This window comes from Erythrolamprus reginae, unplaced genomic scaffold, assembly GCF_031021105.1.
Source record: "Erythrolamprus reginae isolate rEryReg1 unplaced genomic scaffold, rEryReg1.hap1 H_18, whole genome shotgun sequence".
NCBI lineage: Eukaryota > Metazoa > Chordata > Lepidosauria > Squamata > Dipsadidae > Erythrolamprus > Erythrolamprus reginae.
The window spans coordinates 61,001-72,148 of NW_027248471.1; the positions used below are offsets into that span (position 1 = coordinate 61,001).

The window sequence follows — 11,148 nt, forward strand, 5'->3', positions numbered from 1 at the left end:
CTCTTCTACAATATTCTGGAATGTAAGGTTATATGAGGGACACTCGATGTCAAGTTGACCAATAACATCTTCTAAATTCCTACGAGTCAAAGAATTTTTCTCTTGAATGGTATCAACTTTTTCTTCCAGCAGTTCCATCTTACTTTTGATTGTTTTTCTTTTTTGTTTCAATGGACTAAATTAATGAACCTCTGACCTTCAACTCAGGGAAATCCCCCCCCTTATGCAGGACTTTAGTTTTTATTATGTGTTGTTCAGTATATAGTATATGCATTCTTCAGTATAATTTATAATGATACAAGAATGATTCAAAATAATACTTTCCCTAAAAGAAAAGAAAAATAGAACAGAACGAGGGTGACCTTCCAGTACCTTTATTCAGCGTTTTTGTCTAAACAACAGAAAAATATATGTTTCTTGTATTTTGATTAATTGTTTTTTCATAATAACTAATGTTTATTCAATAGCATATTTCTGCTGATTTTGTCATTACTTTAATTCATTGAGCTATATAAATTATTGTTGATAATTAAACCATATATTCAGTATATTAAACCCTCAATTCAGATTGTAAATATGCCATAGAAGAAATATACCTAACCTAACAATTTATTTTTTATTTATTTCAAGCATTTGTTCTTAATATTGAATCAGAAACATATGTTAATCTTTGAAACAATGATCCTTCAATAGGAACATTTTTTAAAAATACTTTGGAAACGGGCAGAAAAAGCCTGTTAAAATATAGACCAGGATATGCAGATAGTTTTTCCCTACATACTTTAGTGTTTTTCACTGTATTTGTGAATGTGTATTCATTAGAATATTTCTCCCTGTGTTTGTGAATGTGTTAAAAATGACAAGCATAACATTATTTATTCATCCCATTTGAAGACATTTTTGGTCATAATTCATTCTTCTGAAGACATGAAATCTCTGTTATCTTATTTTGCAGAAGAGACGGAGTAACGACACGGACACCAGAGCTGGATTTAAACTGGGTCATTTTTATTAATAATAAATTAGCATAATTTATTTAATTAAATTAGCATAAATTTGCATAAATCAACATGCTTAACTATGACCCAAAACAGTGGACCTGCAGGGTCAAACAAATACTTCCGGGGCGGAAATGACGTAGCAATAAACATTCCTGGGCAACTATGGGCGTAGCTCGATGCTAGTCCAGGTGAGGGACCTCTCCCTCACCTGAGACCCTGCCATGCTCTTGCATGAGGGGGGTCCTGCCGGCTCACCCCTACCCGGGGACTTCAATGTGCGGGACCCAAAGACAGGTTCCCCCCAACTGCTCAGGTAGCACCCCACCATGAGCTTGGAGAGAACCTGTCAATCATCCCCAAAGATGCCCAAGGGAGAACGCGCAGTTGCTAAACCACCACCCAGATTTCCGCCCCTAACCTGCCTACCCAAATGACCAAAGGTAAGCCAATCAGCCTAAAAAGGTGCAAACACCCCCTAACCGCACATCCATCTCCCCAGTGTGGAATGGGCGAAAAAACGGCCTGGCCTAAGGAGCAAAGCCGCAAAAAATTCCCATTCGGCCCCCCTAGGGGCGACCCCAAGTAGCACACTGCAAAATAGGGAAGGACGGGTGGGTGTCTGTTCAGCTGTAGAAATCCGGGTGAAAAGGCTTGGCCCAGGGCCTGCAAGCCCTTATATAGGGCCAGCAAGCCCCGCCCGGCTTCCACAGCATGTCAGGCCACGTGGGCCTGACTTTCGGCCGAAATCTCGTCTCGTGAGATTTCGGCCGAAAATCAAAATGGCGGCCGCCATGGGGAGTCCAATGTCTCCCCCGACCCTCCTGCAAACGCTGCCGGTGGGTAAGTCCACCGGCGCTATATTATTTATTAACTTTTAAGGTCCATTTATTACTGATGTAATTCTAGACTGCTTATATTACAGGGAAAAATGAATCTTAACTCCTTTGTGAAAAGTATGTTTTCTCCACCATCAATATACAGCTTCATATAACTTCAATACAGCTTAATGTACATATATTGTTATTCAAATACAATAAACTAAATCACATTCTAGGTTTGCTTCATATTATTTCATCTGTATCCATTTTTCTTCCTTCCAATTCCTTCTTTCTATCTCAGGCAGCTATTCCACCTCTGCTACCTACTTACTTATTCCTTCTCCTTTCTTCTACTCCCTTCTTCTACTACTCCCTTCTCTTTCCTCCTTCTTTCTACACTTTTTCCACTCTCTCCCCTTTCACTCCTTCCTTCCTACTTCCCTTCCACCCTCTAAATCCTTCCCTAAGTGGATGGTTTTATTATCATTACACAGCAGTTAAAATATTCCTCAAACTCTTACCCATCATGATCATCCCTCTTTTTCCAAAATCTCCTATCTCTCTAACATATAAAATATGTTTATTGCCTCCCTTCCTCCAGATTTATTTCTTGATTTTAAATGAATTATCCATGAAATGAACTTTGATTATTCTCTTCATTGTTTCCAACCAAACTTAAATACTCTGTTACAGGGTGAGCATACATTGTTCCATCACTTTTTAAAAGAAAGAGCATGTTAAAAGTTAAAAGTACATGAATTAGGGTGAGAATTAGGGTTAGGATTGAATTATTTCAAATAACTAAAAATATGACTCTTAATTCAAAGATTATTTCATTTCCAATGGCAGAATAACATCATTTCAAATGATTTTGTTTATAACCAGGAAGAATTTAGAACATTAGATATTAAAATCTTTGTGATTTAGATTTGTGATTTTTTAAAAATCTTTCTGCCTAGGTAGTGGTAAAATAGAACTCCTACAACATTTTTAAATCGCTGGTGCAAGAAATTATAGGAGTCAATAACATTATAGTAATGACTCTTGTGATATAAGCAATATTTCAACTCTAATGTTTATGCTTATTTACATTTGTATGCCGCCCCTCTCCGCAGACTAATAAGAGACCAAATAACTTACTCACTGAGAGGAAATGAGGGCATCGACATATTTCCTTTCTGAAAAAAAAATCAGTGGGGGGGAATATGAAGAGAGAGAGAGAGAGACCCAAAAGTGATTTTTTGAAAGGCAACTGTTTTGCCTGAAGTCATTTCTCTTCTCATCCAAGAAGCTTCTTCAGTTCACAATGATGAACTGGATGACTTAGAATCTCAATAGACAAAGAGATAGAAAGTTTATTTGTGTTCGTGCGTGTGTGTGTGTGTTCCCCATTTCCCCTAAAATAAGACATACCATCATAATAACCCCAATAAGTGCATAGAATAAGTGCTTATTTCAGGGTTCAGAAAAAATATAAGGCAGGGTCTTATTTTGGGGAAAACATGGTATGTACACACTCACACACATATACACTTATACATATATAGATATATATACATACATAAAAACAAACACATACACACAAAAGATACACATATACATATGAGGTGAGATGGCGCAGTGGGTAAAGTGCAGTACTGTAGACCACTAAGTCTGACTGCTAGATCTGCAGATCAGCGATTCAAATCTCATCACTGGCTCAAGGTTGACTCAGCCTTCCATCCTTCCAAGGTGGGTAAAATGAGGGCTTGGATTGTTGGGGCAATAGGCTGGCTCTGTTAAAAAGTGCTATTGCTAACATGTTGTAAGCTGCTCTGAATCTAAGGAGAAGGCCGGCATAAAAAATTGAATAAATTCATAAATACATATATGCATAAAGAGAGATTATTATTTCAAAGTTGCATACCACTCCAGTAAATTAATAAGATTTTATAAATTTTATGCATGTCACAGTTATTGCTGAAATTAAATTTGACACCCATTTCCTAATATAAAGGCTACATAATGACAGATTCATAGCTAAACAAAAATGAACATGATATTCTTAGAAGAATCTCAGAAATGTAACAGCTTTGATAAAGCATTTTTTATTTCTTTATTTCTCAAGCTATAAATCAATGGATTTAGCAGAGGTGGAATAATGGAGTATGTTATAGTTATTGCCAAATCCAAGTGGGAAGGTTTTTGAGGTGGGGTTCTAAGATAAGCAAAACTGCTAATAGTTACAAATACAGAGAGAACAATGACATGAGGTAGACAGGTGGACAATGCCTTTTTCCTTGCTTGAACAGAAGGAATTCTCAAGACAGCAGAGAAGATCTGTATATAGGTAACAATAATGAAAATAAGGATGCCAACCCCAGTTAGAGCACTAAAAATGAGAGCTCCGGTTTCAGCTAGGAATAAATCTGAGCAAGCAAGTTAAAGCAACCGTGGGATTTCACAGAAGAACTGATTAACAACATTGGAACAGAAAGGTGATGCAAAAGTGCCACCAGTATGTAACCCACCATAGAGGAAACCAGCAATCCATACAATTCCAACCATTTGCTTGCAAGCTCTCTTATTCATTATAAGTTCATATTGCAAAGGGTTGCAAATGGCAACATAGCGATCATAGCCCATGACTGTAAGAAGTGCAATATCACATCCTACAAAGGAGATAAAAAAAAGGACTTGAGCAACACATCCAGAATAAGAAATGTATCTATTGCGGCGCAGGCGGAGTAATAGTCGGACACAAGGTGTGGGTATAACGGGGTCACTTTTATTCAACAACTTAATTCTTAACTTATTAACTTATTTAAAAACATTAACCCCACATGACCTGCAGGGTGCAAAATCAAATGGGGGCGGAATAACATGCCCAATTCAGACAGCAACCCTGGGGCGAAAACTCCTTGAAACTGGGTGCGGGTCATGTTAAACTACACCTACCCCCTGCACCCTTACTACGCCACACCTGGCGTGTGGGATGGCTCGCTACTGGTCTACGTTAAACTCCAGCCAGCGAGCCACAGGAGCGACTCACTCCCCGGACCCAGGCCGGTCGAGCCCTGTAATCCGAGAAGGAGCTCGCCCCTCACCTCAGTAGAGGTGCCCCAAAAGGAGCTCACCAGTTGCTATTTATTTTATTTTCCGCCCCCTATCGGCCACAGCAGGGGGTGAAATTTTAATTTATTCCCCCTGCTCCCCCCCCCCTGCACATATATGTGCAGGCACCTCTGCAGGTCGGCTATAAATTTATCGTTCCCACTATCGGTCAAGTGTACCCCGTCCTGCCTGTACAAGTCTATGAGGGATGCCCTGATGTCTGGATGGTCTATCACTCCACCCCCAGCCTGAATCACCCACTTCTTAACCTCCTGTTTACCCTCTTTCTAGCCTTATCCACTGCGCTAGGGCTTCTAGCCTGCCGCCAACTCCTCCTGGGCAGGATGTTGGACCACCACACACACGTATCTGGCCACCGCTCCCAGATCACCTGCAAACTCTCCCAAATGTGCCACAGCAGCTCTACACCTGTCATCGCTCCCAGATCGTTCCCACCGACGTGCAATACCAAACAGCCCGGCACCCCTCGCACCCTTCCACTGTCGAACAACAGTGGAAGAACTTCCCGCCAACGTAGGCCTCGTCGGCCCAGCCACTGAACCACCGCTCGATCGATCTCCAAATTCGTGCCGGGCGTCGTCTCACGGGCCCTCCGCTCGGCCCAGTGCACCATGCTGTGGCCACATATCAGGATTCTGCGGCGCCAGTCAAATCGTCGGGCTAGAGAAAGGGAGGAAGCAGAGCAGCATCAGACTGGCGGCCCGGCGCCTCCCCCCCACCCCGCCCCACTCACCTAGGGGCGGATGTACGTCCGGAAGGCCCCAGATCTCCAGCGGCCCACTGTCTTTATATCCAGCCTGCTGAAACCTTCGACTGCTGCCAACGACGCTGCACCTATTCTGAATGAGTGAGTCCCGTAACGTCTGGGGTCCAAGCCCAGCCGTGCCAGCGCCTTGGACGTGACAGCCCAGAACTGGTACCTGGTCAGGGGTTCCCCGGACACATGACAAAACAAAAAACCCGGCTCTACACCCCTGTGGGCCCAATACGCCCCCAGCGCGGCCACCGGGCATACCCGCCGGTTGTTGGCCCGGGAAAGTTGGACCGTCACACCTCTACCCCTCTGGTCGGTCTTGGACCGTCGCAACCTCAAGGACACCGAGCTACGACCTAACTTGATATCCCTTGTGGTGAACGCCTGGCCGGAGCTATCGGCTCTGGAAGCTGCTAGAACCTCGCTAACCCGAAAAGCCCCGAAAAACAAGGTCACCGCCGCGGCGTGGTACAGTGACGCCTCATAATCAGAGCGGCAGAGCCGACCCCACAGCTCGTAAAGCCCCATCAAGTGGGTGAGCTTTAGGGGACGCCTGCTGTCACCCTGGGCCTGACCTTTCTCCCTGATCCAACCCTCTAATGTCTTTCTAATCCTGAAATCCCCTGTGGTGTCCGCAAAGCCCCGAGACTTGGCCACGAAGGCCAGGCCTGCCAACTTGCCCCTAATCGTCCGGGCAGACAACCCACGGCGGCGGTCAAGCGCGCAAAATTCGAGCAGGTGTTCGACCGGGGCCGGCCAGAGCTGATCGTATCTCCTATCATGACGAAAAGCCCAAAATTCCCTACCTGCCCGCTGGTATGCTCTCCTGGTGCTGGGAGCTATGGACAAATCCATGGCCTTGCTTACGTCGGCCCTCCAATCAGCCACAGATGCTGTGGGGCTGCTTCCGGGTACTCCTCGGCCTGTGGGGCAAGCAGCCGGAACCTAGCCAACTGCCCCCTGGACAGAGCGTCAGCCACCCCGTTTCTTACCCCTGGAACATGATGTGCCCGGAAAAGCATATTGTTGGCAAGGCATCTCATAACCATATGCCGGACCAAGCCCATAACCCGTTCGTTCCTAGAGGAAAGAGTATTCACTACGTGTACTACCGCCATATTGTCACACCAAAAGTGGACTGTCCTACCGGCAAAACTAGATGCCCACAACTCAATGGCCACGACTATTGGGAATAGCTCCAGAAATGTCAAATCCCTACAGATGGCCCCTCCGCACCACTCCTGGGGCCAGTCAGCCCGGAACCATTTGCTCTGCCACACCACTCCAAAGCCGGTCGTGCCCGCCGCATCGGACTTCACTTGAAAGTCCGCTTTCAGCAGCATATCCTGCCTCCACAATGACACACCGTTGTACCCGTCCAGAAACCCTTGCCACACCACGAGGTCCTCCCTAACACTCTTCGATAACCTGATCCTGTGGTGCGGTTTTGACGCGCCAACCGTTGCCCTGTACAGTCTAAACATAAAGGCCCTTCCTGGCGCAATCACCCGACAAGCAAAATTCAGCAGGCCAGCCAGCTCCTGCACCTGTCTCAGAGTCACCTTCTTTGCGGCTCGTGCGACCCTCACCGCTTCCTTGAGTCTAGTCAGTTTGTCACCGGGTAGCCTACACGTTTGTGCAACGGAGTCCACCTCGATGCCTAAAAATGTCAGTTTGGTCGAAGGCCCCTCGGTCTTTTCGTGAGCCAAAGGTACGCCTAAATCCGCGCATAAAGCCTGGAAACCCAACATTCCCTGCTGACAATTGACGGCGCCCGCCGGCCCCGCGAATAGAAAATCATCCAAATAATGTACTACAGACGCGAAGCCCATACTTTTAACATGTGCCCACTCCAAAAATGAACTAAACTTCTCAAACAACGAGCAGGATATAGAACAACCCATTGGCAAGGCTCTATCAACAAAGAACCCGCCCTCGAACTGGAAACCCAACAAGTCGAAATCCCCCGGGTGAATGGGCAAAAGCCGGAAGGCCGATTTGATATCACACTTCCCCATCAGCGCCCCCACTCCGCACGCCCGGACCATCGCGACAGCCGTCTCGAATGGTGTGTAGCGCACCGAGCAGAGCTCCTCGGGAATGTGGTCGTTCACCGATTCACCAGGGGGGAACGACAGGTGATGTATAAGCCTAAACTCACCCGCGGCCCTCTTAGGCACCACACCGAGTGGGGACACCTGCAGGAAGGGCAGGGGGGGCTCCAAAAAGGGGCCCAAAACCCGGCCCTCGCGCACCTCCTTCATAATTTTGTCCCGCACTACGTGGCCCATACCTGCCACAGACCTCAAATTGTCCGCCATGCAGGCCCTGCGCGGCCCCCCGTACGGGATCCTGAAACCCGCAGTAAACCCCGCGAGCAGGAAATCCGCACCCTTCTTGGGGCGGTAGCCGGTGAGCCAATGCTGCAACCTGTCCAATCTAACGGGGGTTGGGCCCCTTACCTTGAGCTCCCCCAGGTTGGGGTTTGGCGGGGGTCCCGGCGTCCTTGGAGCCGGCCCCACCCCGTCCCCTGTAACAAGCGGAGGTCGGGTGTCTGCCACTACACAAGGCGCAGGCGTGGCGAAAACGACAATATGCCCTGGAACAGGCCCCTCTAGCGCCGTACTCGTAACAGTACGGCTGGCCTCGAAAGGACGACCCAGCCGTGCTGCGTTGGCCGGAGGCCGGGGTCCCCGTCCCCACCGCCGGGCGGGGAAGAGTTGCCTCCTTGCCCGTTGTTAAGAGCAGATGACCCGTGGGTGTTCGCCCACTGGCCGGAGTTGACGCTTGCTGCGTGGCCTGAAGCCACAAATCGTTATGCCGCATATCCCACGGCCAGTGCCTGTTGTGGGCGGCGAACCTGCGGAAATCCTCGTCATATCGCTTCCAAGCCTCCCCCCCAAACTCCTGATACGCTCTCAGAATCATGTTCATGTACAAGATGAGCTCATGTGTCTTATGGACATCATCTTCTACCACCACAGAGTGGTAGGCCAAAAATGCATACGCCCACGACAGAATTCCCTTGTCCATTTTGGTGCCTTTTGGGTCATCCGACCCCTTCTTGCCCTTTTTATCCTTCTCCTTCTTAGACTTTACCGGTAGCAAAATCTGAAACATGTCCACGTAAGCGCCCCGCCAAATTTTACGCTTGAGGGACTGGGACATGTGCATACTGAGCGGAGTGTCTGGTAGGCCCGGCGCGAAAGGATTATCGCTGTCAAAAGAAGTACTGGTAGACCCCGAGGTGGTTGACCCTGAGCTGTCCCTTGAGGTATCCCTCTTCCGTTTGTGCCTCCTAGCCACCGCCCTTCTACGCCCCCTCCTCCAAACTTGCGCAGCTGTGCGGGAGCGCCAGGTCCTCTGACCCCCCCGTGTCGTGCGTTTTGTAGCCCGTAGCCTGCCACGAGGCCCTCTTGGGAGGGACCACCGGTGCCTAGGCACAGGGCACTCACCCCAGTGAGAGGAGTCGTCGTCAGCCTCCTCAGAGCCGGACACCATCCTGCTGGCCTTCCTCCGCTTGGTCTTTGACTGCGCATGCCGGTCCTCGTGGGATCTCTGTGGGCTCCCAGCCGACTCTGATGAGCTCCGAGACCCATCTGCGCTGGCAACTTGCGTGGCCCGGCCCCGACGAGACCTGCCCCGCTTCTTTGGCCTCTCTTCCAGTTTCTCGAGTAATGAAGACAGTATACGTGAGGAAACAGAAAGTGAATCCCTCGCCCCCTGCCCCCTCCTGGCAGGCCGTGCAGCAGATGCCTCTGCTTCCGAGAAACCTGATTCAATACCGCTGAGAGGCCCCTCCTCTGCGCCCGAAAACACCCCTGGGGCCCCCAGTGGATCCACGGGCGGGGCCCGGCCCTGGCGGGGACCCCTCGCCCCCACTGAAGCTCCCCTTCGGCCCCTCGTGCGCCCCCCGGGGGGTCGCCACCCCCCTGGGGCCCTCCTCATTAGCCTGCCTCCCGGCAGGCCCTGCCCCTGAGGCCTCGCTCCATGCCCGCTTGGGCGCCCTCCTTCTCCCGGTGCGGCGGGGCTCGATGGGGGGGGTGCCTAACCCACCGGCCTGCCCCCTTGCAGCCCGCCGCCGGGCCCCTGTGCGGCTGTTCCCTCCCCCCGCCATCAACACCGTTCAAACTGCGCCTCCAAACCCTGACGGGGTGTCGCCGAAGCGAACTGCCTCTCCAGCCGCCGATCGCGGCTCTTCAAGCCGCAGAGGTGCCCCGCCGAGTGTCCCTCGACGATCGGCTGCTACCCGGCCTTCGGGCCTGTGACGCAGCCCGAATGACGCAGCCACGAGCCGGCAGCAGCAGCAGCAGCCTCGCCTCACGATGCTCCGGGCGAGACTGCTGCGCCACAAGGCAGCCCCCTCTTATAGGGCTGCCTCCACTCGCCCGGCCAATCGGTGCCCACGCACCGCACCACGTGGTCACGGCACCCGACGTGGGTGCCGTGACTCCGCCCCCCAACATGGCGGCCTCCATCCCCCGCCGATCGCCGCAAACCCCACCGGCCGGTAAGTCGGCTGTGGGAATTGTTCAAGACATAATTGATCGTGATTTTGGGGATAAGAACTGAGACAGAAGCAATGTCCTGGATGGCCAAATTCATTAGAAAGAAATACATGGGTGTATGGAGACGGTAATCAAAAGCCACTGCAGAGATGATAAGAAGATTCCCTGTTAGGGTTGCCAAATATAAAGTCAGAAATAAACAGAAATGTGCAATTTGCAGCTCTCGGATTGCTGAGAATTCAAGGAGCAGAAATTCAGAGATGAATGATTGATTTGCCATTTCTTAAAATTAATTGCCAATAGCAAATGCATCAGCTGCAAGAAAACAAAAAGATAAATATTAAAATCAAAGCCTCTTATAAAATCACATTTGCATTTGAATCTGAACACTTCTGGTAAATGCGGGCGACTTGAAAGTTATAAAATAGGTATTGGAGATTGATTAGGAAAGCATGTTTTCAAGATTTTTATGCAAATTCAGATAAATGTGTGAGTAAGGAATATATTAGTGACAAAATGACTAATAAAATAATTAACAATATTTTCTGAATCAGAAATTATATTGCTAAGAAGGAAAATTCTAGAATCTGTAACCACTCTGATCTAACACAATCTTGTTGAGATGTATTCTTTCCACTATACTAATAATTACTGTAAACATTGTATGGGAAATGTTATGTAATTGAAAAAAGAAATGAACTAGATTAAAATATATAAGAATATTTTAGAAAAATATGAAGCAATGGGAATTATCATTCTGAAATTCTGTATATGTTTATGTAGCTTGGTAGATAACCATCTACCGGTATTTGAATTTCAATGCTACAATGTACATGTACGCATAATCATAAATTTTCTTTGTTTTTCAATTTATTTCAGGCCTGTTTTTCCTTATTTGTTTTTTATTATAATTTAATGGTTATTTTGGGGAAAGGGGAGGGAATTGAGGAGAA

At 48.1% G+C, this 11,148-nt stretch overlaps 1 pseudogene; it reads right to left on the reverse strand.

Annotated features, from left to right (window-relative positions):
* Nucleotides 1-3,874: 3,874 nt before the first annotated feature.
* On the reverse strand, nucleotides 3,875-10,475 carry LOC139155370 (olfactory receptor 14I1-like; annotated as a pseudogene).
* Nucleotides 10,476-11,148: the final 673 nt, after the last annotated feature.